The 24090-nt window shown below is 43.9% G+C and overlaps 2 long non-coding RNA genes across 2 annotated transcripts in view; both read left to right on the top strand.

Annotated features, from left to right (window-relative positions):
- LOC144288588 (uncharacterized) overlaps window positions 1-9812 on the top strand; it is a 57370-nt gene extending 47558 nt beyond the window's left edge. Inside the window, exons 2-3 of the long non-coding RNA XR_013356556.1 lie at window positions 3535-3726; window positions 9541-9812. This is a non-coding gene — a long non-coding RNA (uncharacterized LOC144288588). The remainder of the gene's footprint in view (window positions 1-3534; window positions 3727-9540) is intronic.
- Window positions 9813-18228: 8416 nt separating this feature from the next.
- On the top strand, window positions 18229-22546 carry LOC144288264 (uncharacterized). Its single transcript, XR_013356235.1, has 2 exons — window positions 18229-18396; window positions 19400-22546. It is a non-coding gene; the product is annotated as an uncharacterized LOC144288264 (long non-coding RNA).
- The last annotated feature ends 1544 nt before the right edge of the window (window positions 22547-24090 follow it).

Genomic DNA, 24090 nt, shown 5'->3' on the forward strand with positions numbered 1-24090 from the left:
GTGAATATATCTCAGTTTGGTTAGCAATGACAGCTGCTAGGAATGTTTTTGTAGAAATCTTTTTGTGGAAATGCTTTCATAACTCTTGGCTATATACCTAAGAGTGCAATTGCTGGGTCATTGGGTAGATGCATGGTTAGCTTCATAAAAACCTGTCAGATCTTTTCCCAAAGTGGTTGTGTCACCAGTAGCGTTTGAGAGATCAGGTTGTTCTATGTTCTCCCAAGGTCTAGTGTTGCCAATCATTTTTATTTTAGCCATTCATGTGAGTAGTAGTTCTTTACTGTCTTTATTTTATATTTTCCCTGAATAATGATATTGAGAATCTTTTAAACTGCTTTTGAGCCATTAACATATCTTCCCTTGCGAAGTGTCTATTCAAGTCAACCCAAAATGAGTTGTTTGGGGTTTTTTTTTTTTATTATTATTATTTTGAGGTATAGGAGATCTTTACATATTCCAGTGCTAATTCTTTGTCAGATATATGTTTTTACAAATATTTTATATCAGTCTGTGGATTGCTTTGATAGTTAATTAGAACTATCTGCTTAGGAGCAGAAGTTTTAAATTTTGGTATAGTCTGATTTACCATTTAAAAATTGATATAGGGATCCCTGGGTTGTGCAGCGGTTTGGCGCCTGCCTTTGGCCTAGGGCGCGATCCTGGAGACCCAGGATCGATTCCCACGTCGGGCTCCCGGTGCATGGAGCCTGCTTCTCTCTGCCTGTGTCTCTGCCTCTCTTTCTCTCTCTGTGACTATCATAAATATAAAAATTAAAAAAATAAATAAATAAAAATAAAAATAAAAATTGATATAAAATTGATATGAAAAAAATTTTGGTATAGTCTGATTTATCAATTTTTAAATGGTTCTTGCTTTTTGCTTCTTGTTATGAAATCTTTGCTTATCCCTACTGGTGAAGATATTCTCCTCTTTTTTCTTCCAGAAGTTTTAGTTTTCACTTTTACATTTAGATCTGTGAACTCTCTTGAATTAACTGTGTATAGTGTAAGATGGGAGTCAACGTTCATTGTCTTTCTGTTTGGGTTACCATTTCCAGTATCTAAACTATTTTTCCTGTTTTTCATTTTTTTTTACTTAATTTAATTTCAGTATAGTTAACATATATTTTTGTATTATATACATCTTTGTAAGACCATCAAATATTTTTTGGAAAAAGCAATAAATAGATTCTGCCTAAAGATCAGAGAAGGCCCTCATGAGTCCCTTGCAGCACTGTGATGGGTAATGTTCTCCCAATATAGTCATACTTAAATATGATCCTCTATCCTTCCAATAAAAGATGGCCTGTGCTCCCTCTAGTTCTGGCCTCGTTATTCACTTTCCTGTCTCTCTCAAAGTGGTAAAAGGGCTGCAGTACTCTCACTTGCCCATGATGGTTAGCTTGTTTCTCCCTGGTCTTTGGAGATGCACAGGATTGTCTGCTGGGTCTGAAGTGATCTCAATGGGTTTTTATTGGCCTCTGGCGCTCACATTCACCACTTTGGAAGGGCATTTGTGCTAGGGAACTTTTTGAAGGTCAAGATGTTCGAATGTGGCGAAATGTAGAGACAGAGCAAACCTGTGCTCTGGTCTTTTTGGTAAAGTTGATTCTGGTTCCTCAGTTCTGAACAGGTGCCTGTGGCCTAAAAGTACCTTTCCTTTCTTTCCTTCTAAATCATTTTCCCTGTCTTCCCTCCTTTGCTCAGCAAAGAGGATACGCTTTGGAATCAGGCCTTGTATATAGTATATATTTATATATTTATTTAAAAAGTATTTTTTCTGGTTATAAAAGTAGCATAAGCTCATTGTCAAAAACTTTGATGATGCAAACAATGTATAAGAAAGGACAAATCAGCTCTAACCTAACACCTAGAGATAAACCATGGTGACTTTTTTTTTAAGATTTTTTTTTTATTTATTCATGAGAGACACAAAGAAAGAGGCAGAGAAATAGGCAGGGGAAGAAGCAGGCTCCTCGATGGGAGCTTGATGTGGGACTTGATCCCAGGACTCAGGGTCATGCGCTCAACCACTGAGCCACCCAGGCATCCCAATCATGGTGACATTTTTGGTCAACTCTGATTTGAACTCTCTTACCAGCTTGACACTTCTTTTTTTTTTTTTTTTTTAATTTATTTATTTATGATAGTCACAGAGAGAGAGAGAGGCAGAGACACAGGCAGAGGGAGAAGCAGGCTCCATGTACCAGCAGCCCGATGTGGGATTCGATCCCAGGTCTCCAGGATCACGCCCTGGGCCAAAGGCAGGCCCCAAACCGCTGTGCCACCCAGGGATCCCAGCTTGACACTTCTTTGAGTGTCATCTTCCATCTGGGAAATGGGGATAACAAACTTCCTTCCTGGACAAGCTATAAAACGGAAAGATGATGTACTTAAAATCTTCAGCAAATAATAGAGCCTCAATAAATCTAAGTTTGCTAACTGATGCTATTGAAGGGTATAGGAAGTGAGTGGGTGGTAGGGGGAAAAAACTCAGTTCCTTTACTCCCCCATTTTAAGTCCTGTTACTAAATTCTTATAAAGCAGGCAGAACTAGAGGGACGGAAGAATAAAACAGTGGCTGCCAGGCACTAGGGGTGAGGGAGGGATTGACTACAAAGGGGCAAGTGGGAATTTGGGGATGATGAAACTATTCTAGATCTTGATTGTGGTGGTAACTACATGGCCTATGTGATGTTTAAAACTCCCAGAACTTTATACTAAGAAGGTAAATCTTACAGTATGTAAATTATACTTCAATAAACACGACTCATAAAAATATTGCTTTAAAACAAAGTCTTAAATTTCTTCATCGATTTTAAATTGGTCCTTCCAGCTCTTCTCAGCCTTGTCCCTCCAGTTTATCTTTTTTTTTTTTTTTTTTTTTCTAGACTCTTGAGGCTTTTTACCTTCCTGATGGTACTCTGAATGCTGGTTTAGCCCTCCTTTCAATTGTCATACTGGATTCTTTGTTCCCTGTCCCCAACTTCGCTGCATATTTTATTTCCCTCCTTTGAATCGACACTCTGTTGAGCTAGGCTCAGCTGTGCTTCACAAACAAAATGTATGGCTGTTTCACTTGCTCTTTTTGTGCCAGTAGAGGTCTCATCGGGGCAGCTAATTAATTACACAGTGAGTGAGATAAGAGAAAAGCCGATCCTGAGTCCTTCTGTCAACAGTCAAACAGAAATCCTTTACATCTTCTAGACTGTTCCCTCTAGTATGAACAAAGGACTTGGAGCAATTTTTATGCTGCAAAATAAGTATAACACAAGCTCACAGTGGGACGTGCTATAGCTCTTTTCAAACTGATTCAGCTTTTTGAAGTATATGCAGATCGTATATCCTGAATTTTCCAGGGCCATGTGGTGTCAAAAAATTCCTTGCTCAGTTCTCTCCAAGACATTCATATTCTGTGGAAGAGACGATGTGTCTTGATTTTGGTTCCTAAAATACAGTTGCCAGACTCTTAAGTTAAATTTTTTCTTTTCTTTTCTTTTTTTTTTTTTTTTACCTATTTTTCTGTTCTAGAAGTATTTACTGCACATCTACTACTGAGTGCCAGGATCTCCAGCAGGCTCTGCAGAACCAGAAATAAATAACATCGTTCTCGAGAAGCTCATGTTGTTCAGTCTGGGGGATGTGCTGGCTAACAAATGAGTTCGGCTTTTCATTCGTTGCCACAGGTCAACCGCAAACAGGAAAAGGCCAGAGATAAGGCAAGTAAGTCTTGCAAAATATAAATTATTGAGAAAACTTTTAGACTTTATTGTATATGTGTATGTACCTTAATTGCATAGATACAATAGACTTGCTTCCCAACACTGCTGTTTAGGAAGATTTCATTAGCTATCTATAAAAATGTTCTATTTACATAAATATAGAATATTGCCTACACTTATATATATTTTTAATTGGAGAGATTGCACTCTGTTCCCAGTGCTTTTGCTAGTATTCCTTTCGGTTGGAAATCTTCCTGTGACTAGCTTGCCTCCGTGGCAATCACTTCCAGTAGCAGCTGGCGTGTCCGCAGTTCTGGCAAATGCCAGGGGATCTGCACACACCTGGCCCATGGCTCATGAACCCCGTGCTGGAGGCATTGTCCTCCCCAGGTTACGGAGTGGGTGGAAAGTGGGTTGTAGAGAGGACAAGTGACTGGCCGGAGCCACCAGTTGACTGGAGGCGGAGGGGAGATCTAATCTGGGCCTGCCTGACTTGAAGGCACTGTGCTCTTCTGCAAGCCACACAGCCCTTCATTGTCGGGTGCTTTGAACAGTGTCTGGCGTGCATTTATTTAAATTTCTGTGGCTACCGGAAAGGAAAGTGAGAAAGGGGGAAGCAATTAGGATGCAGCTACTGCCAAAGCAACCCTCGTAATCCAATACTCTCGCTGCAGCCAGGGCCACCCGTTTAATCCATTTAATGCCAATGTCTCTCCACTCCTCAGAAACTTCTGGGGCTCCTGTTGGTTTTAGGCACGCCAGCCCATCCCTGTTTTTCCAGCTTCATGTATCCATACTCTCTCCTGAGCCCCCCACCCCACCTGGGCTGCCCCAGGCATGCTGGCTTCTTTTTGTCCTTTTCTCCCCCCTGCATGCCCCCTCCACCCTCCCAGGGCCCTTTGTTCCTGTAGCTCCTCTTGCCTAGGATATTCCCACAAGCCCTGCCACCCACTCACTCATCTGTTAATTCGGCCTGCGGTTCTCAGCACACCGTGGCCCCTCCTGGAAGTCTGTCCTGCTGCACCAACCTTCTTCAAACATGCTCACCGGTACACCTGCCTCGCTCCTTCATGGAAGCCATCAGTTGTCAGTATGGATGGATGCAGTCCGGTCCTGTGAGAATGTTTTCTCCAGGAGATGATTCTAGAAAGGCAGGGATGATGCAGCTTTTTGCTCACCCTAATCCTGGCCCTTAGCACTGTGTGGGCAAAGAGTAGGTGGCCCTCAGAATTATTGAAAGAATGCATCTTCTGCTCTTTCCTTTTAGAGCAGTAGGTGAGGATCACTCATCCACACTCTCAGTGGAACCCCCCTAGTCCTTGACTTGACTATTTGTCTCTGTCCCCTGAAGGCCCCTTATGATCAGAGTTCGTGGTTACTTTCTTCCCCATTGTGAGCTTAGCACAATACCTGCATGGAGTAGGTCCTCAACACATTTTTGTTGAATAGACAAGTTTGTGTCCTCTTGACTTAAAGGGGAGTGATTCAGAAGTCTGAGAAACACAGTAGCTCCTTTTCTACTAATTCAAGTCTGTATTAAGTTAATAAATCATCTAGTAGTGTTATTAGCAATCTCCAAGCGGAGTAAAACATTACTACTGCAAACAATTCCCAAGGAAACTTCACACTGGCCCAAAGCCCCTTCCTATGGTGGAAAATCAGCTCTCTGGCCAGTGAGGGTAAATTGCCTCTGCACCAGGTAGAGGCAGATTTTCCTCGAGGAGCCAAAGCTTCAAGAGCCTTCACTCATAGCACATTCTCGAGGGCTCTTGTAGGGGTCCTAGCAACATGCATATGCACAGGGCTAGATGCTTTGTAAAATCAGCAAAAGGGAGATATGTCTAGTTGTGTCACGGCCAGTGGTCCCACCGTTAGAGTGACTTCTGGGAATACCCCTATCACCTACTGTTTGAATCTACCTGCTATTGTGGCCCTAAAGTGCTGGCTGGTATCAGTGAGGTTCCTTCCGTGAATCACCCCTTTTGGTGCTGAAGGCGTTGGGGTTATTCGTGGTGGTTTCCCAAAAGTCCCTTTACTTCTTGATTTCCTGAGAATGGCCTTTTTTGCTCTTTGCTCTCCTGGTCCAGCTGTGGTGGTGTCCGCTTCCAACTCCCTGCATGGGCAGCCTTTTAGGAATTGCCTGAAACACAGAGAGGGACTTCTCTTTTCATGGCTGACCTCTGACCAGGCCACAAAGTTCTGCCTGTGGCCTCAGATGCATGGTACAGCTCTCTCTCTGAGCATCACCTGTGCCTGTCACCCCCCGATCCCTTCTGTCCCTGATGTGCCCTGTGGAACTGCCAGGCAAGAGGTGCACTGATCTCCCCGCAAGACGCAAAACCACTGCCCGAAACTGTGCCCTGGAGACCAGACCACCTGTAAGAGAAAGGCAGGCAGACAGCAGAGTGAGCAGGAAGCAGAAGGAGAAGACGAGGGGAAGAAGGTGACAAGCAGGGTGATTAGGGATGATGCAGGCAGTAGATGGATGGCTGAGGGAGAGGCAGAGAAGAGAACAAGGCTGAGGTCTTCTCTCTCCAGATATGACGTGTGTGTGGCATCAGGCCAGTGGGCACTCTTACCAGGGCTGGCTCAGGCCAGGTGCCAAGGGAAGGGCGCCCTGTGCTTCCTCTCTCACCTGGATCACTCTGGTGGCTTCCTAACCGGTTCAGGGACTGATCCTATTCAAATGCAAGTCGGAGCCTGCCACACCTCTGCTCTGGAAAGTTCTGACCTCATTTCCCTCCACACTGCTTGCACCCTCCGTAGGTTTCAGCCAGACTCACTCACTCTTCTCCAGACACGCTAGACCTGCCTCTGCCTCCGGGCCTCTGCTCGGGCTGTTCCCTCGGCCTGGAAGGCTGGCCTCCGACGTCCTCTTGCTCTTGGCCCTTCTGGTCCTTCCAGCTAAAACAGCATCTCTCCCAAGGCTTCCTAGGCCCTTCCCTTTCTAACATGACATGGATTCGATTTATTTTTGCTGTCTATCTTCTTCCACAAGAATGTAAGCTCGAGGGCAGGCATTTTTGTTTGTTCACTGTTGTATCTCCTTCTTTAAGAACGGTGCCTGGCACACAGTGGGAACATTCGAGGTGTGCGCTGAAAGAGTGGCCTCCCGAGGCAGGTGCTCTGATTAAGTGCATTTGTAGAAGGTAAGACTTGGGCTCACCAGGGAAAAGCAACTTGCCCAGATCACACGGTGAAGTGAAGGAGCAAGTGTTAAACTCAGACATGTCTGCTTCAAAAGCCTTTGCCCTGGCGCCTGGGTGGCTCAGTGGCTGAGGTCTGCCTTTGGCCCAGGTCATGATCCCGGGGTCCTGGGATCGAGTCCTGCATGGGCTCTCCTTGTGGAGCCTGCTCCTCCCTCTGCCTGTGTCTCTGCCTCTCTCTCTGTCCCTCTGTCTCTCTTTAAATAAATAAAATTTAAAAACAAAAAACAACAAAGCCTGTGCTCATAAACGCTTCACTGCGACACAGTCTTCTTCCCCTTCCTACAAGCTGCTGAGCTCGGTGTGAGGACATAGCTTCTCATATCAGCCTTTCTTTAGGCTTAACCAGACCACAAGGTTTTCAGGTGGCTTTCCTGAGTCCTGAGGTATTGAACAAAGGGGTAAAGAATAAAATCCTCATTCGGGGCTCTGTGGGAACTGAAAGAACAGCTTTGCCTCTATTTGGTTAAGAATAGGAACGTGGCCTTGTTGAGGTTGACTGAGTGGGGTGGTGGTGGTGGTGGACAGGGGCTGCCTCCTCCGGACAGGGGCTTGGGGCACCAGCAAAGCGGGGGCACAACGATAATGACAAGAGCATCATATGGGTAACAGTGGCTCTCTGATATTTTCAAGAATCTTCAAAGGGTATTATGGTCGGAAAAGACAGACTGTTGCAGGACTTGCGTAGAGGCATGTGATGGGGATCCCTGGGTGGCTCAGCGGTGAAGCACCCGCCTTTGGCCCAGGGTGTGATCCCGGGGTCCCAGGATCAAGTCCCACATGGGGCTGCCTACATGGAGCCTGCTTCTCCCTCTGCCTGTGTCTCTGCCTCTCTTTGTCTCTCATGAATAAAAAAATAAAATCTTAAAAAAAAAAGAAGCATATGATGGATGGCAACATTGCGATAGTAAGTGACACATGGGGATGCCTGGGTGGCTCAGCGGTTAAGCACCTGCCTTCAGCTCAGAGCCTGACCCTGGGGTCCTGGGATTGAGTCCCGCATAGGGCTCCCTGCGTGGAGCCTGCTTCTCCTTCTGCCTGTGTCTCTGCCTCTTTTCCTGTGTTTCTCATGAATAAATAAAATCTTTAAAAAAAAAAAGTAAATGATACATGAAGAGCATCATTAACCTTTCAGTGCACGGTCTCTGAAGGTCAGCCTGGGCCTGCTGATCCCTGCGATGGGGCCAGTGGACTCATTTTATCTATCACTTACTTTCAAGAACGTTCCATGTACCATGCTTTCCATTACATAAGGAGAAGCGAAGGGAGCGAGAACGGTTGCTTGGTACATCCTCCAGGAAGAACAGTGGTGTTTCAGGGAAGTTTGGCTTAATGCTGTTATTTTGGAACTGAACTGGGAGGTCTGAAGAGCTCCTATCCTTCCTTCTTCACTCTCCGTCATGTCAGCCCCGGGAGGCTTTCTCAGTCCACCTCCCCAGCACCTGCCACCAACCACCGCCCCCCACACCTGCCATTAGTCCCTCCCTCTCTGTGCCACGGACGTTATTCTATTTACCTGGTTATATCATAATAATTTGCTTCACTTCTGGCCCCTGGGAGAGTTAGGACGCCTGGAGGTACAGAGCTACTGTATCTTGTGCATCTTTGCATTCAGCTTAGCTCCTGGAGCTTGCTGAAGGTTCTGAAATTTTGCCAAAAGCAATTAAAACCAGACTCTGGAGGCTAGAGGAGTTTCTAAGGCAAAGATCTTCTCCGGTGAATTCCTTCACAAGACATGCCAGGTGCCTCGCATTGTTTACGAAACAGGTCATATTGGAACCAGTGCTGTGGAGCCCCCCATTTCTCCTTAGACCTCTCTCCTTGGCTGCTCAGTAGTGACTCAGCAGGAGTCACAATGCCAATGGGAAGATGAGGCATTGGTGCTAAGCTGTCCCCTGACACCTCCCCATCCCATCATGCCCTCCCCCAAACAAAAAATGACCAAAAAATAGGCTTGAGGTCCTTTGGCTGGGGAGCCCATCCCTTCACTTCTCTGGGTTTCAGTTCCTTCTTCTGTAAGAGCCATAAGTTAAAAAACAGACTTCTGTGCCCTTCTGGTTCTAAAATCTCTGAGGCTTTGAGCCTACTCATGGGTGATAATCAGCACATAACCCTGCTCTCTTCCCACCTCTCTGCAGGGCAGGTGGGCCCGGTTACCTCAGAACAGACCTGGACCCCTACCAGTCCTCTGACCTGCCACTTTGTGACGGGTCTTCCTTTTTGCTGGGAGTTCCTTTCTCCTGTAACACCTCTGCCTTCTGCGGCTCTCCTTTGAGCTCTACTGCTGTAACCTTGATTCTGTGGATCAAGCCTGCTCTCAGTGGCCATTTTAAGCAGATTTTATCTCTGCAAAAATGATAGGACAAATTTAGAACACTGCATATACCATGATGCTATTTATGTACTTTGTTTTAAACCACATATGCTGGTCTTTTGTCTGCTTGCTCTCAGATCTATTCTCTACCATCCTCTATCATGGGCTTAACATCCCTGGGAACTGTTTTCCCCAGGCTCCCTTACAGACCCAACCACAGAGAGACGGCGGTGGAACTCTGGAGAATGAGAGGAAGGGAGAAGCCAGGTTATTTGTCCCCTTCTCTCTGCTTCAGATGCTGTCTGGCAACATCCTGTTGATTCTCCAGGCCCTGCTGTACAACCCTTTCTCCATGGTTCTGGCCTTAGCCTGGAAGTGCTACAGTGGCTCCAGATCATTCCAGGTGGCTCCAGCACTGAGATAACACTGCCTCCTCCCTTGTTTGTCCCTCTAGCCCCAGGCTTGAAGGTGGCTCCCTGCTGTTCTTTGGTCCCTTAACTCTTCTCTCACCTGTGTTAAACAACTTTGTAAAAAATAAAAAATAAACAACTCTGTAGTTTCTAGCTAGCTTCTGCCTTTTGACTGGACTCCAAACATATGTATATACCACATATATGCACGAACATGTGAATATTTATATATGCGTATGAAGATATATATATGTATGAAAACATACCGAAGAAGATCTGGAAATTTGCATGTTAATAGTGGTTCTACAATGGGGGAAAGGAATGGGACTGGAATGGTGTGGAATTGTGAAGAACTGTAGCTTTTTAAAAATAGTTTTATGGTGGCATAATTCATATATATAAGGTCATGATTTTCTTTTTTTTTTTTTTTAAAGATTTATTTATTTATTTATTTAGTTAGTTAGTTAGTTATTTGAGAGAGACAGAGACTCAGGCAGAGGGAGAAGCAGGCTCCATGCCTGGAGCCTGATGTGGGACTTGATCCTGGGACTCCAGGATCTCGCCCTGGGCCAAAGGCAGGCGCCAAACCACTGAGCCACCCAGGGATCCCCCAGGTCATGATTTTCATATGTATATGTGTTCTTTGAATCTTTTTACAATGAGCATGTATCCAAGTATTGCTTATATAATATTAAAAAATAATTTTAAAATATTCATAGCAGGAGGCAAAACACCCAGTGCTTTAGCTGAAGCCTTACGCCATGTAGGGAGGGCTCTGCAGATGACACCAGCATTCACTCATGCAACAGATATATTTTATTTACTACGTGTCAGGCACTGAGGGTTCATCGGTGAACAATATGGGCCTGATCCTTGCCCACATTGTCTGTTGTAATTCAATACACAATCATGCCAGTATTAGTTAATTATGAAGAAGTGAACAGGGTGATGTAAGGACTAACCTCGCCAAGAGAGGTTTCCTTGAGAAAGTGACTTACCCACTGAAAGCTGAAGGATGAGTAGAGAAAGCTTCGTTGCTGGAGGGAAATGAACAGACAGAATGGGGTGGCAAGCTGGGCTACCACTGAGGGCTTCCCTGCTTCCTGTTCTTACGGAAACTGCTCTAACAATAGAGTTTGCTAGAAGGTGTTTCTCACTAGAATTCACAGTGGGATGTCAGCCAACTGGAAGTGGACAAAGATTATGTAGGAGTGTCTCCTACTGCCGTGGCTAAGCCTCCCAAATGGGTATGGACCCACTGTCTTACACCCCAGGTGGCTTTCATTGGGAGGAAAGGAAGCTAATGCCACGTGTCCTGTGGTAGTTGACAAGGCTGGTTTGGAAGTGGCTCAAAAGCTAAGGATACTCTGGGGTCAGCAGTGATACCAAAGGCACTCATCTCCATCGACACCCATCCTCTGATGAAAACCCTGATGTTTTCTCAGTCTTAAGTAGAGTGGCATGCAATGTCCACAAAAGCCAAAATATGGAAAAAGCCCAGTCCTCCATTGACAGATAAATGGATAAAGAAGATATGACAATATATAATATATATATATATATATAATGGAATATTACGTAGCCAACAAAAAGAATGAAATATGGCCATTTGCAATGATGTGAGTGGAGCTAGAGGATATTTTGCTAAGTGAAATAAGTCAGTCAGAGAAAGACAAATACCATGTATTTTCACTCATCTGTGGAATTTGAGAAATAAAACAGATGAACATAGGGAAGGAAAAATAAAATAAGATAAAAACAGAGAGGGAAGCAAACCATAAGAGACTCTGAACTACAGGAAACAAACTGAGAGTTGCTGGAGGGGAGGTGGATGGGGGGATGGGGTAACTGGGTGATGGGCATTAAGGAGGGCACTTGATGTAATGAGTAATGGGCATTAAACACAACTGATAAATCATTAAATTCTACCCCTGAAACTAATAATATACTATATGTTAACTAAATTGAATTTAGTTTTAAAAATTTTAAAAAAGAAAAATGTATCTAAAAAAAAAATGTAGAGTGACATGTCAATGCCAAGACAGTCCTCCATCCATCTTCCATCCACATTTCCACTCCAAGGGTCTTCTTAAAAAGAAATGCTAGAAAAAAAAAAAAAAAAGAAAAAAGAAATGCTAGAACTCGTGGTAATAAGCTATCCATGAAGCAAGTCTCATTCTTTCCAAGCTCTGTATTTTTCTCTTTTTGCAGAACTTAATTCACATTTTTTGCTTGTGTATTAATCTTTCCAATCCATAGACATTTTTGGCAATGGCTATAACCTCCTAATTTTATTGTAAGTCACCAATCTCATTTTATTGTAAGCCACCAATTATTCTGTGAAATTAGGTTACTTATAAAGTAGCCCATTAACTACAATTATAGTTTAGTTACAGCACGTCCAGTTCTCCCAGACGATGTAAAATCAGGCCGTGTTTCCTTTTGATGTCCAAATTACAAAAGTAACAACAGGATCTTAGCTTGACCTCCGTGTCCTCCAGCTATTTCAGGGCGTCCCCAACAGGATGTGTCATTCGTGCTTACACACCAGCCGCCACAACCACGCAGACCCACCTGGTCCTTTCCCTCCTGCTCTGGCTCCTCCTGGTCTGCTTCCCGCAGGGTCACTTGGAAAGAGCCAGTGCTGTAACCGCCCATCATGAGAGCGATGCTGGTGAGAGCTGGTGCCAAGTCCATAGTCTTTCCCGGTGCTGCCAAGGCCATCAGCCCTTGGGTTGTCTGAGCAGAGCGACATTCCACAAACAAGCAGAGAATAAGGCTTCTTGCCTCTCAGGTCTGTGCTATACACCTTAACACCTGGGATCTGATGCAATAATCTTTGAGAATGAGAAAAGTAAAGGTTTCTTTTTTTTTTTTTTTTAATTTTTATTTATTTATGATAGCCACACAGAGAGAGAGAGAGAGAGAGAGGCAGAGACACAGGCAGAGGGAGAAGCAGGCTCCATGCACCGGGAGCCCGATGTGGGATTCGATCCCGGGTCTCCAGGATCGCGCCCTGGGCCAAAGGCAGGCGCCAAACCACGGCGCCACCCAGGGATCCCAAGTAAAGGTTTCTTATGAATATTTTCCCCACTTCCTGGCCCTCACTTCCAACCACTGATGCTTAAAACCAAGTCCAAAACGCCAGGTGGAAAGCGAATCCATATCATCCCTCATAGATTTTTGGGTTCTGGTTATCCAAGCAGCTACACTTGAATCTACTCTCCAAGTCACAAAAGTTGCCAATCACATCAGTAGAGGCAGGCAGATGCTGCAGTGCTGTGAGGGCAGTGGTTGTGCTGATGAGTGTCTATGGTCATGGTCTAAAATTAGGCTCAGCTGACCAAAATATATTTTATGTAGTACTTAATAATTTTAATTCACTCCAACAGCTGAAATACCTAGTTTTAAATAGATTCTGAAGAGAGTTACTCATATCATAATGCCATCGCTAAGAAAGACTGAACACATGTGCATATTTATGTAAAAAGGCTCATAAGAACTGCAAAGGTGAGAACCTGTTTATTACAGGAATGAAGCAAGAGCTCCGCCCCAATCTCATGTGTGGCTGGGGTGTGGAGTTGTGGTTTAAGAGCAAGACCTGTGGTCTAGCAATGCTCTTGCCTATGTGGGGCCCTGTTTCACTTCAAGCCAGAGCTTCCCCTGTTTCCTGGTGAAACAAATACTCCTGAGAATGGGCCAGGGTGGGACATTGACCTCTCAAGACATTTATCGTTCTCACCTTTTAACACTCACCATGTCTCTTCCTGTTGGGGATTTTTTTGTTGTTGTTGTTAAGATTTATTTATTCATGAGAGACACAGAGAGAGGCAGAGACGTAGGCAGAAGGAGAAGCAGGTTCCCTGCGGGGAGCCCGATGTGGGACTCGATTCCAGGACCCAGGGAGCACGACCCAAGCTGAAGGCAGACGCTCAACCACTGAGCCACCCAGGTGCCCCTGTTGGGGATTTTTTGGAAACATTTTTTAAGGTATAAAATATACTCTACAGAAACTTACAATTTTAAAAGACTTAGTGTTTGAGGGCATTATACTAAGTGAAATAAGTCAGCTAGAGAAAGATTCTGTACAAGCTCACTTACATGTGGGGTCTAAAAAAACTCTTAGAACAGATTGGTGGTTGCCAGGGATGGGACATGAGAGGGGTGGGGGGGAAAAATGGAGCAAAGTGTCATAATTGACATATAGCATTGTGTAAGTTTAAAGTATACTTTTTCAAGGCCCTTTCCAGTTCATTATCTTTCCCTTTTTTTTCTTTTTAAAGATTTTATTTATTTATTCATGATATACATAGAGAGAAAGAGAGGTGAAGACACAGGCAGAGGGAGAAGCAGGCTCCATACTGGGAGCCCGACGTGGGACTCGATCCTGGGACTCCAGAATCACACCTGGGCCAAAGGCAGGCGCTTAACTGCTGAGCTACCCAGGGATCCCCTCATTATCTTTCTTAAGTTTTAAAACAGCTCTGATTAAGTGACTAAACCAAAGTATCACCTTTCCTGGGGAAGAGGAAGAAGAGTTGGGGAAACAGGAGAGAAGGAGGGAATGACAAGAATAAATACAGGAAGCAAAAGGGAGAAAAGACATGAAGAAGGAAGAAAAAGGAGGAAAAAGAAAGAAAACAAAAGGAGAAATAAAGAGGGTTGTGAAAAATTTGGTTCTGTAGGTTTTGAGGGGCTGTCAAGGTCATTTTTTTTGTCAAGGTCATTTGTAAAGTTCCCTCAGAGGGGGAGGAACAAGACTTCCCCATCCTTTCAATGTTTAGATGAGCTTACCATTCAGCTCACACAGTTTCCATTGCCCAGAACTTGGGCAGAACAGCCTTTGATAGGCCCCCCAGGTCTGCAGACATAGCAGGAGGTCTAACTCCAGCGCTAAGATTTAGACCTGTAAGTAATAAATCCCCACCCCCACTCCTTACTCAAGTGCATGGTTGGAGAAGGTCTTCCTCAACTGGGCGATTCCATTTTGCCCACCATTTCCTGCTCTAGGACTGGGCTTCTGCAGTGTATGTCCTGATAGAGGACCACAGATGACTGGAGAGCATGACTGGAACAGCTATCTTCAGCTCTCTTCCCTTCTTCTTGAGACTATGGCCCACAAAGAATATACCCTTCTAGGCCTTTTATAGTTTGAAAGTACAGAAGGAAAATTCTGATTGATTAAATCAATATTTACATGTATTATGTGAGAGGCATTGGGCATACAGATAGGTACTGGGGAAGATGTCTGAGGCTCTGCCTCCTTGAGGTTGACATTGCAGTGGGGGAGTCAGTAAAATGGTGTCATTTGCCCCTATTTTGTGCCCCTCCAACCTCACCAAATATGGTCATATCTTCAAATACACACTCTGACTCCTTGTTCCCTCCCGGACTCTCCTGGCACCAGCTGAAGAGGCTTTCCTTGTCCCTGGTTGGTCTTCATATCCCTCAAACCCTAACCCCAGTTCCAAGGAGTTTTATCTTACACAACAATTAAGCAAGGAGTTAATGACAAATACTGCATTGGGTGCCATGCTTATAGGTCAGAAATTTGGGGTAAATAAAAAGGAAATCTCTGACGGCCAGGAAATCAATCATCTGAAAGGCAGCTGATGCATGTCCTTACTTTTAAAATAGTTTTATTTAAAAAATAACCTTTATACATTATTTTACTTTAACTCAACTCTCACTCAAGCAAAACAAAAGAAAGCAAAAAAAGATTGCTCACTTTTAAACCAGGACAGGCTCGTTAGCAACAAGGACAGCGCTGCCAACTCCTGGGACGACGTTCATTCTCCGGGTTTCTGCTATGGCAGCCTCTTTACCTTGCTCTCCTCCTAGTTCTGAGTTCCCCAGGTTTACATGGGAAGCAGGACTCATCATTCTCCTTGGTGTGGGATCAGGAATTGGCTGTAAAATTCCAGTATTTCTGGGTGCTGGAAGGTGCCTGCTCCATCTTCATCACTTGAACCTGCCTCAAAATTTTCTAGGAGATTCAATAGCTGTACTATTGAAAAGTGCCTGGGATCTGCTAGGATGGGTTGCCTATCCATTGCCCATTGACCCCTGGCTCTTACTGGTGGAGTGCTGATTTTTTGCAGATGTAATCATCTCCCACCACAGGGACTCTTTCTAAGGATAATGGTAAAACAATCCCAGTGATTCATGTAGGGAAGTGCTTGTGACTTGATCAAGGTCAATAAAAATAAGTGGGTGAAGCAAGTGGTAGAAAGATCCACAAATGTTTCCTTACTCTTACTTACAATGAAACTTAAGATAATTCTATAGTATGGTGTGATAGCAGCCAGTTGCTAATGAAGCTTAGGTAAGGACAGAATTAGCATGTTGTAGGTGGTAGGGTAGAAAGATGGAAAGAACGTGGGTCCTTGATTGATGATTGGAGCTATTGAATCCAAGTGATCATGGCACCACCCTACTCGAGACTTTTCATTACATAGCATACCAGATTTTCCTTATTGCTTAAGTCAGTTGGGTCAGCATTATCTGTTACCTATACCTGAAGTCTTCCTGATTCACTTGCTTAGGTCCATTAATAGGAACACCAAAGAATCTCAGCTGGTGGTCATAGGTAAGTTTTTGACCATTCTTTGATTTCAGAAGAAGGAAAAGGACAGGATAAGGAATTCATGCCATGGACTTATTTATTTATTTAAGATAAAATTTTTTTGAGATAAATGGTAGAGCCACATGCAGTTGGAAAAACTAATACAGAGAGGCCTGGTGTACCCTTCAGCCAGTTTTCCCCAGTTGCAACATCTTACAAAGCTATAATACAATATCACGACCAGAAAATTGACATTGATACAATCCACTGACCTAACTCAGATTTCACCAGTTTTGCATGTACTTGCTCATGGGTGAGCCTATTTTGTTCTACGCAATTTTACCCCGTGCGTAGGCTTGTGATTCGCCATCATAGTCAAGCTGTAAACAGCTGGGGTTTACTTTTTAAAGCAACTTCTAAACTCTTTAACACTTTTGGTGTTTCTCACAGTGCTTTTCAAACAGTGTTTGTTGGAGGCCTTGAAGTCCTACCCCCTCTACTTCACTTTAGTTGGAGCAGGTCCACGAACATGTATTTTATATTCTGAGCTTCATTATTAGCCTTCATCTGGCGAATAAGTTCTTAGCTCAAAAACAAACAACAACAAAAAATGGCACTGGTAATCTATAGTAAATATACCTTTGATATCCAAATAATCTTAGAGCATTACACTTTTTCAAGGCCCTTTCCAGTTATCGTCCTTAAGTATTAAAACAGCTCTGATTAAGTGACTAAACCAATGAACAGGGGATCCCTGGGTGGCTCAGTGGTTTGGCGCCTGCCTTTGGCCCAGGGCACGATCCTGGAGTCCCGGGATCGAGTCCGGCATCGGGCGCCAGGCATGGGGCCTGCTTCTCCCTCTGCCTGTGTCTCTGCCTCTCTCTCTCTCTCTCTCATAAATAAATAAATATTTTAAAAAATAAACCAATGAACACATGAAACAAACATGGATGTGATCAATGTTTGTGGGAGTCTTAATGCAGGCAGGCTCCACAGGAGCTGAGCTGCTAGAGAAGGAACCCTGGGCTTCCATGGCACCAACTCTTCACTCCTCTACTGAGAAGCTAGCGCTGACCCCCTGCAGTATATCCCAACTCCCTCCTTTGGCCAGATCCCACCAGAGCTGAAAATTAAATCCTTTGTGTCAAAGGACAGGATTCATTCTGGAACAGGTGATTACAGCACTGTGCTGCGTAGTTTTACAGAAGGTGAGAAGCATTGTTCTGTAAGAGGGATGCTTTCATGCTCATCACCTGTCATGGAACAAGGTTCTGATGAATTTCACAAAATCTCACAGGCTTTACTGGGGAAATTTATAAAGCAAGAATGAACAAGAAAACAGAAGAGATGGGCCACAATTCTCTGCTGGACGCACCCTGGGTGGACCTTCCAGGAAGGGAACTTGTTCCCTTGCTTCTCACTTTATAGGGCAAGAGTGAGAATGACCTAGATGATGAGGGGATAATCTAACTTCTTGGGTACCACCAAGTCTGAGGTTAGATACTCAGTTGTCTGGGAAAACCAGTTGCCCAGCACCTGAGGACCTTGGTTCTATGGAAGGGAGAAACTGGTTCTGTTGGAAGGTTGGATGCAATCAATCCCTTCTGTGGGAAGTGAGGAGCCCAGGTCCCAACAGGCTTGTCCAAGCAACCCAGAATGAGGACAGCTTTTGACAATCCCGCTTGTGGCACCGAAAGTCTTATCCATCTTTATTTCCCCAGCACTTAACTCAGAGCCTGGCAAATGATGGCTACATGAGCAACGCCTGATGGGTTAATGAATAAATACACTTTTGTGCCAGTTGAAAACAACTAATTTTGTTCTTGCTGATGAAATGAGAGCAGGGCAAACAAGAAAGAAACATTTCTTGAATCTGTGAAAGTCCAAAAGCATGCTCTGCCTCTGCTTTGGTTAAAACCTCTTTGAAGCATCCCTAACTTTATGAGAAGGCCGCCTGGCTGCAGCAAGGTCTACTTCTACTGAATTTCTATCATTTCCTTGCAGTTCTGGCAAATAAGACCTTGGGATCTGGATCTGAGTGTCTGGGATCTGAGGCGCTCAGTAAAGGAAGTCTCCACAGGCGGCAGCAGCTCTGGAATTTCCCACAGCCACTCCTCCAACAAGCTTTGTAAATCTTCAGTACTTTGATTGAATCAGATGCACAGCACAATGGGAAGTAAGCCACTGTTTGTGAAATATTTTTGAAAACAATTTGAGCATTTACATCTCTAAGACAGTTTTCTGTAGGACAATGTATTCTAATCTCTTTCCCACTGAAAACCTCTTTTAATGTGATTTCCCCCACAGAACCCCTGCCTTGAATAGAAGCAAACAAACACATTTGTTAAATAACAATGAATTTATCTTTCCAAATGGAAATCAAGGAATCAAGTTTTTTTTTTTCTTCCTAACTAAAAGTCATCCTTGAGGCTTTGAGTAAACAATTACTTTCAAGCTTCCTGAAAAACTGAAAGTAGCTGGAGGAATTTTACCCAGGCCCCTCCGACTGCGGTTATTACTTTCTGAAACTGCTAAGCTTCTAGGTTTGACACTAGCCTTCCGGATGGCACCAGGGGGAGAGCACAGAATTAACACAAGCCTGTGACTTGTAGGCCTTTGGCTATCAGCTTGTCCTCGAGACTGGGAATGAGGTCTCCACCATGGCAGTTATTCCTGCCCCAAGTTCTGTCTAGGTGTCCTGCTGGGGGTGAGTGGGTGGGTGAGATTTTTGTCTGCCAAGCAGGCAGAGGCCAGACTTTCGCCCAGCTTTCTGTGAATGTGATACATCTAGAATGTTCAACCAGTAAACCAGAATAGCCAAATCCTTTTGCCTAAGGAGCTGTCCCTTTGAGATGTAGCATAAGTCACTTGTCTTCCTAGACGAACCTCTTCTGTGGTCTAAAGTTGTTACTTTAGGATGGGGGAAAAATTCTCAAGAGCGAGCATAATAAAGCAGTGAGCAACACAATTTGCTCAAAGAAAAAAAAAGTTTTTATTACCTTCATAAATTGTCATAGTACTTTTTTTTTGGGTGGAGGGGGGAGATTGGAATAAATAGGGGCTTGGAAATCTGACCTTGGCTGGTGTTAGGATAGAGAGAATCTGGTGCTTCTTAATTTCCCATTTAGGTTCTCAGTGTTCCAGGAAGCAGTTTGCTCAAGTTTCTCTTCTCCATTTAGCTCCCCTGAATGCCCAGCTTCGGTGCCTGGGCATTGCTGCCAAGGATCCTGCTGGTGCATTCAGCTGCCATTCAAGGAAACAGCCCTCCACACCGCCTCGCACTTGCAAGTCTGTCTTACAGCATAAAACAGGTGGAAGGACATTCTGCCTTTAGAGTTCTCCTGGCATGTCTCGCTACTTCTATTGCCCAATGCCAAGAATGACAAAAATCTTTTGTGTATGTTTGGGGGTGGGAAAGACCAGATAGTACCGTGAATAGCAGTTAACTTGCTGTTTGGGCAAGATTCCCAGGGCAGCTGTTGTAACTCAGGCGGCAGTAACTCTAACACTTGGCTCCGTTGCTAGGATGGATTGATAGAAACTTTGGACAAATCGTTTAAAAATTATGCTCCCTCTGCCAAAAAATAAAAAAATAAAAAATGATGCTCCTGTGATATGCCGAATACATCACCGATCAACTCAAAAGCTGGGTATTTGTTAGTATCATAATAAGGACATACAAGGAACATGTTAATCAACCGGGATTGTGTTTATGCTTCCATTTCTATTCTAAATATTTTCTGCCTTCAGCAAAGTCATTGGCATCTGTTGGTAAAAATTTGAACTGACCCAAGATTTGCAATCTGTAGCTACAGCTGAGACAGGATTACCTTTTCTTATATGCTGCCGATCTTAATTATACTAACAAGTTAGCTAACTTCACAATTATAAGTTTTAGTTTGTGAATTTGCCAATCCTTTGTTCTTAGCCAAAGACTTTAACCTACATTTAATTTTTGGTCTTGATGCATACATGTACACGTGCATAAACATTCTTCTATTTTTTGTGTAGAGAAAAAGATGATGCTAGTATTCAAATGGTAGGTAGTTACACTAAATTATACTTTATTGTAAGATAAAAATGGGACTCATTGAAATAAATAATTTCTGAAACATGAATTCTCAACATAAATTTATATGAATCTCAACATTGTCAAATTAAATCTCTTCAAGATTCCCTTGACCTCATTAATGAGCATCAGTTTTAAAAATAGTTGCATGGTGGCGTGCCTGGGTGGCTCAGTCTGTTGAGTGTCTTGACTCTTGATTTTGGCTCGGGTCAGGATCTCAGGGTCGTGAGATCGAGCTGGACCTCTGGCTCTGTGCGGGGCGTGGAGCCTGCTTAAAATTTTCTCTCTGCCTCTCCCTCTGCCCCTCCCCCACTGCTTGCGAATGTGTGTGCTCTCTCTCTAAAGATAAAAAAAAAATAGTTGCATGGTTTTGCCTCCATCATTTCCTTTTTGTTGAACACATCCAGACCAATAATAAGGGATACAACTGCCCCCATTTCAGAATGGGTTTAGCAAGGGCATTATCGATACAGTTAATGATCCTGTATCTCCAGCAAAGCACAGAATTCAAATTGACCTTGGCCTAAACTGACTTAGATTTTAATTTGGTTATTTGATCACAGCTGGAAAATTGGACACATCAGAACAGCCATCCGGCCTGCCCTGTGTCTGTTCATTCCTGGCCACTCTATTAGGTCTCTTCTACTTTCTCAGACTTGCCTCAACCTCCCTGATCAGAGCCTCAGTTGTGGTACTGGCCCAGCTGGTTTGTCCTGCCCCGCAGCTGCCATTCACCTGTGCCAGGCTCTCTCTCATTCCTGGGGCCTGATCAGTCCCGCAGCCTCTGCCAGTTTTGCTGTCTGCTTTCTAAACCTGTGCCTCAGCAACTCCTGGGCTGGGCTCCTCTGCCATCACATTTTCTCTGACGCTCTTGATTTCTGCTGGTGTTGGCAGCTCTCGGCTCAGCTGCTGGCACTTACATGCACCCATGTACTGTTAAAGCCAACGCACACAAAGTAGACTTTTGGCTGTACCACGCCGACTTTGGTCCTTCCCCCAACTGCTGGACATGGCACGGGCACTGGATCTAATCTTGGCTACAGTAATGGTAACGCCTCCCACTTCATGTTGCCTTCTGTGAGTGGGCCAGGCCAGCATGTCCCCAGGCCTGGCCCAGATTCACCTGGATGCTCTTGCTACCACCTGCTTATCCACCCTCCACGATGGCAGCGCTTCTTGGACGGGCTGATAGTGTTGCCTCTGTCCACCTGCCTTGGGTTTAAGGCAAAATATGCCTACAGATCAAGGCAGATGCGACTAAAGTAGGTGGGAAGAGTGAAACTTACTGTGCGGAAGGAGTTATGGGGAAGGAGATGGGATGCGAGAATCTAAGTGGAGTTATTAGTAGGAGTAAGAACGAATAGCAGTGAGATGAAACACTGTGGGAGTGAGGGGAGATGAGAAGGAGACTGTGAGTCTGAAGAGACCTATACTTGACCATGAAACCCTACTGATTCAGAGCCCTGGCAATTGACTAGTAGCATGCCCTACACACTTAATGGACACACTTCAGTAAACCAATCCTCTTTAATTAATAAATGTTCTAGAAGATTTAATGAGAGTAAAATTAAGAAATGAAAGTCCCTTATTCCTTAAATGTAATTTGTGAATTCTATGGCAGTAAGGATGTTATGTAGAGCAGGAAAGGAAATATATATATATTTTTAAGATTTTGTTTATTTATTCATGAGAGACAGAGAGAGAGGCAGAGACACAGGCAGAGGGAGAAGCAGGCTCCATGCAGGGAGCCCAATGTGGGACTCGATCCTGGGACTCCAGGACCATGCCCTGGGCCAAAGGCAGATGCTAAACCGCTGAGCCACCCAGGAATCCCCCAGGAAAGGAAATCTTAACAAGAGTTTTTAACATAAATTTATCATATTCCCAAGAGATGATATAATTGCTGTTTGAGGGCAAAAATCTTGGGGAAAAATGGACTGAAACATTACATGATGAGGATGGTTTTCCACAAAAGTAGGTGGTTTCTTTCTGAAACAAGGCCAAATAGGGCAATTCCCCGTAGCAATAAGTTTGGGGTGCTTCTAAAAGCTAAAAAGGAGTGTGAAACAGGCTGTTCGAAGGTGAGTCATTGGGCAGCCCCGGTGGCGCAGTGGTTTAGCGCCGCCTGCAGCCCGGGGTGTGATCCTAGAGACCCGGGATGGAGTCCCACATCGGGCTCCCTGCATGGAGCCTGCTCCTCCCTCTGCCTGTGATTCTGCCTCTCAATCTCTCTCTCTCTCTTTCTCTCTCTCTCTCTTTCTCTCTCTCTCTCTAAATAAATAAAAAATAAAATCTTTAAAAAAATTAAAATAAAACAAAGGTGAGTCATTATAATCCATTATTCATAAATATGAATATTTTTTATTATTTTTGTTTTTAAAAAAGATTTTGAGAAAGATTGAGCATGTGCTCGAAAGCATGAGCAGGGGGAGGGGCAGAGGGGGAAGCCGACTCCCCACTGAGCATGGAGCCCAACAGGGGCCTCTATCCCAGGATTCTGGGATCATGACCTGTGCTGAAGGAGACGCTTAACCAACTGAGCCACCCAGTCACCATGAAAATCTATATTTTTTAAACAGAGTATTGGTGGACAGGTTATTAGATACTTGGCAATCATCAAGATTTATTTTCAGACTTTTAGCACCTATGTTGTTTTTATTCCTGATCACACTTTTTAAATTGACTTCAAGGTAAAAGGTGATTTAAAAGGACTTTCTTTCTTTCTTTCTTTTTAAAAAAATATTTTATTTATTTATTCATGTGAAAGACACACAGAGAGAAGGGGAGAGAGAGAAAGAGAGAGAGAGAGAGAGGCAAAAACACAGGCAGAGGGAGAAGCAGGCTCCATGCAGGGAGCCAGATGTGGGACTCAATCCTGGGGCTCCATGATCAGGCCCTGGGCTGAAGGCAGGCGCTAAACTGCTGAGCCACCCGGGCTGCCCCCCTCATTTTTTTTTTTTTAAAGATTTATTTATTTATTCATGAGAAACACAGACTGAGAGGGAGAGGCGGAGACACAGGCAGAGGGGGAAGCAGGCTCCTCGCAGGGAGCCTGACAGTGGACTGGATCCTGGATCCTGGGATCATGCCCTGAGCTGAAGGCAGGTGCCCAACCGCTGAGCCACCCACGTGTCCCTAAAAGGATTTTCTAATGTCACTTTTGAAATTGTGGACAGGAGTTGCTAAGAGTGGGAGGATGAGGTAGAGGAATGGTATTTTTGTGTTACTATAAAGTTTTCAGTGTTATAAGAGACTATATTTTTTATTACACTCAGCTATTTTCCAGACTGATATTTATGTCTGCTATTAGAAATGCAAAAATCCTCTTAAATGACTTATTCTTTTTCTGATAAAAGATTGAAGGAGGATTCTGCAGGTTTCGGCTTTAATAAAAGACGTTACTCTTGTATTTGAACGGTCCAGGAAGGGTAACTGAAACCGCCAAATAATCTGTAGTCCTTGCCTACACATATATGAGGAGTCCCTACCATGTGCTCCTGAACCTGCATGATCAGATCATGGAAGTGGATCTTATTTCCCCAAGAACAGGGGCATAATTGTGGCGGGAGCCTAGTAACAAGGACTCGGAAGTACTAAATAGATTACAGATGTAAACAACATGTGTCATGAAGTCCAAATTGTAACTATACACCTACATACTAATTTAAATAGTTAAATATACTCTGTCCTAAAAAATGGGTATTCATACATTATGCAGTTTCCTTATCAAAGTACTATAATAAAATTTTATTTCAGACAGAAGATGAAATTCTAAAGTATAGGACTTACAATTTAAGCCTT

The sequence above is a fragment of the Canis aureus genome, chromosome 18 (assembly GCF_053574225.1).
Source record: "Canis aureus isolate CA01 chromosome 18, VMU_Caureus_v.1.0, whole genome shotgun sequence".
Lineage (NCBI taxonomy): Eukaryota > Metazoa > Chordata > Mammalia > Carnivora > Canidae > Canis > Canis aureus.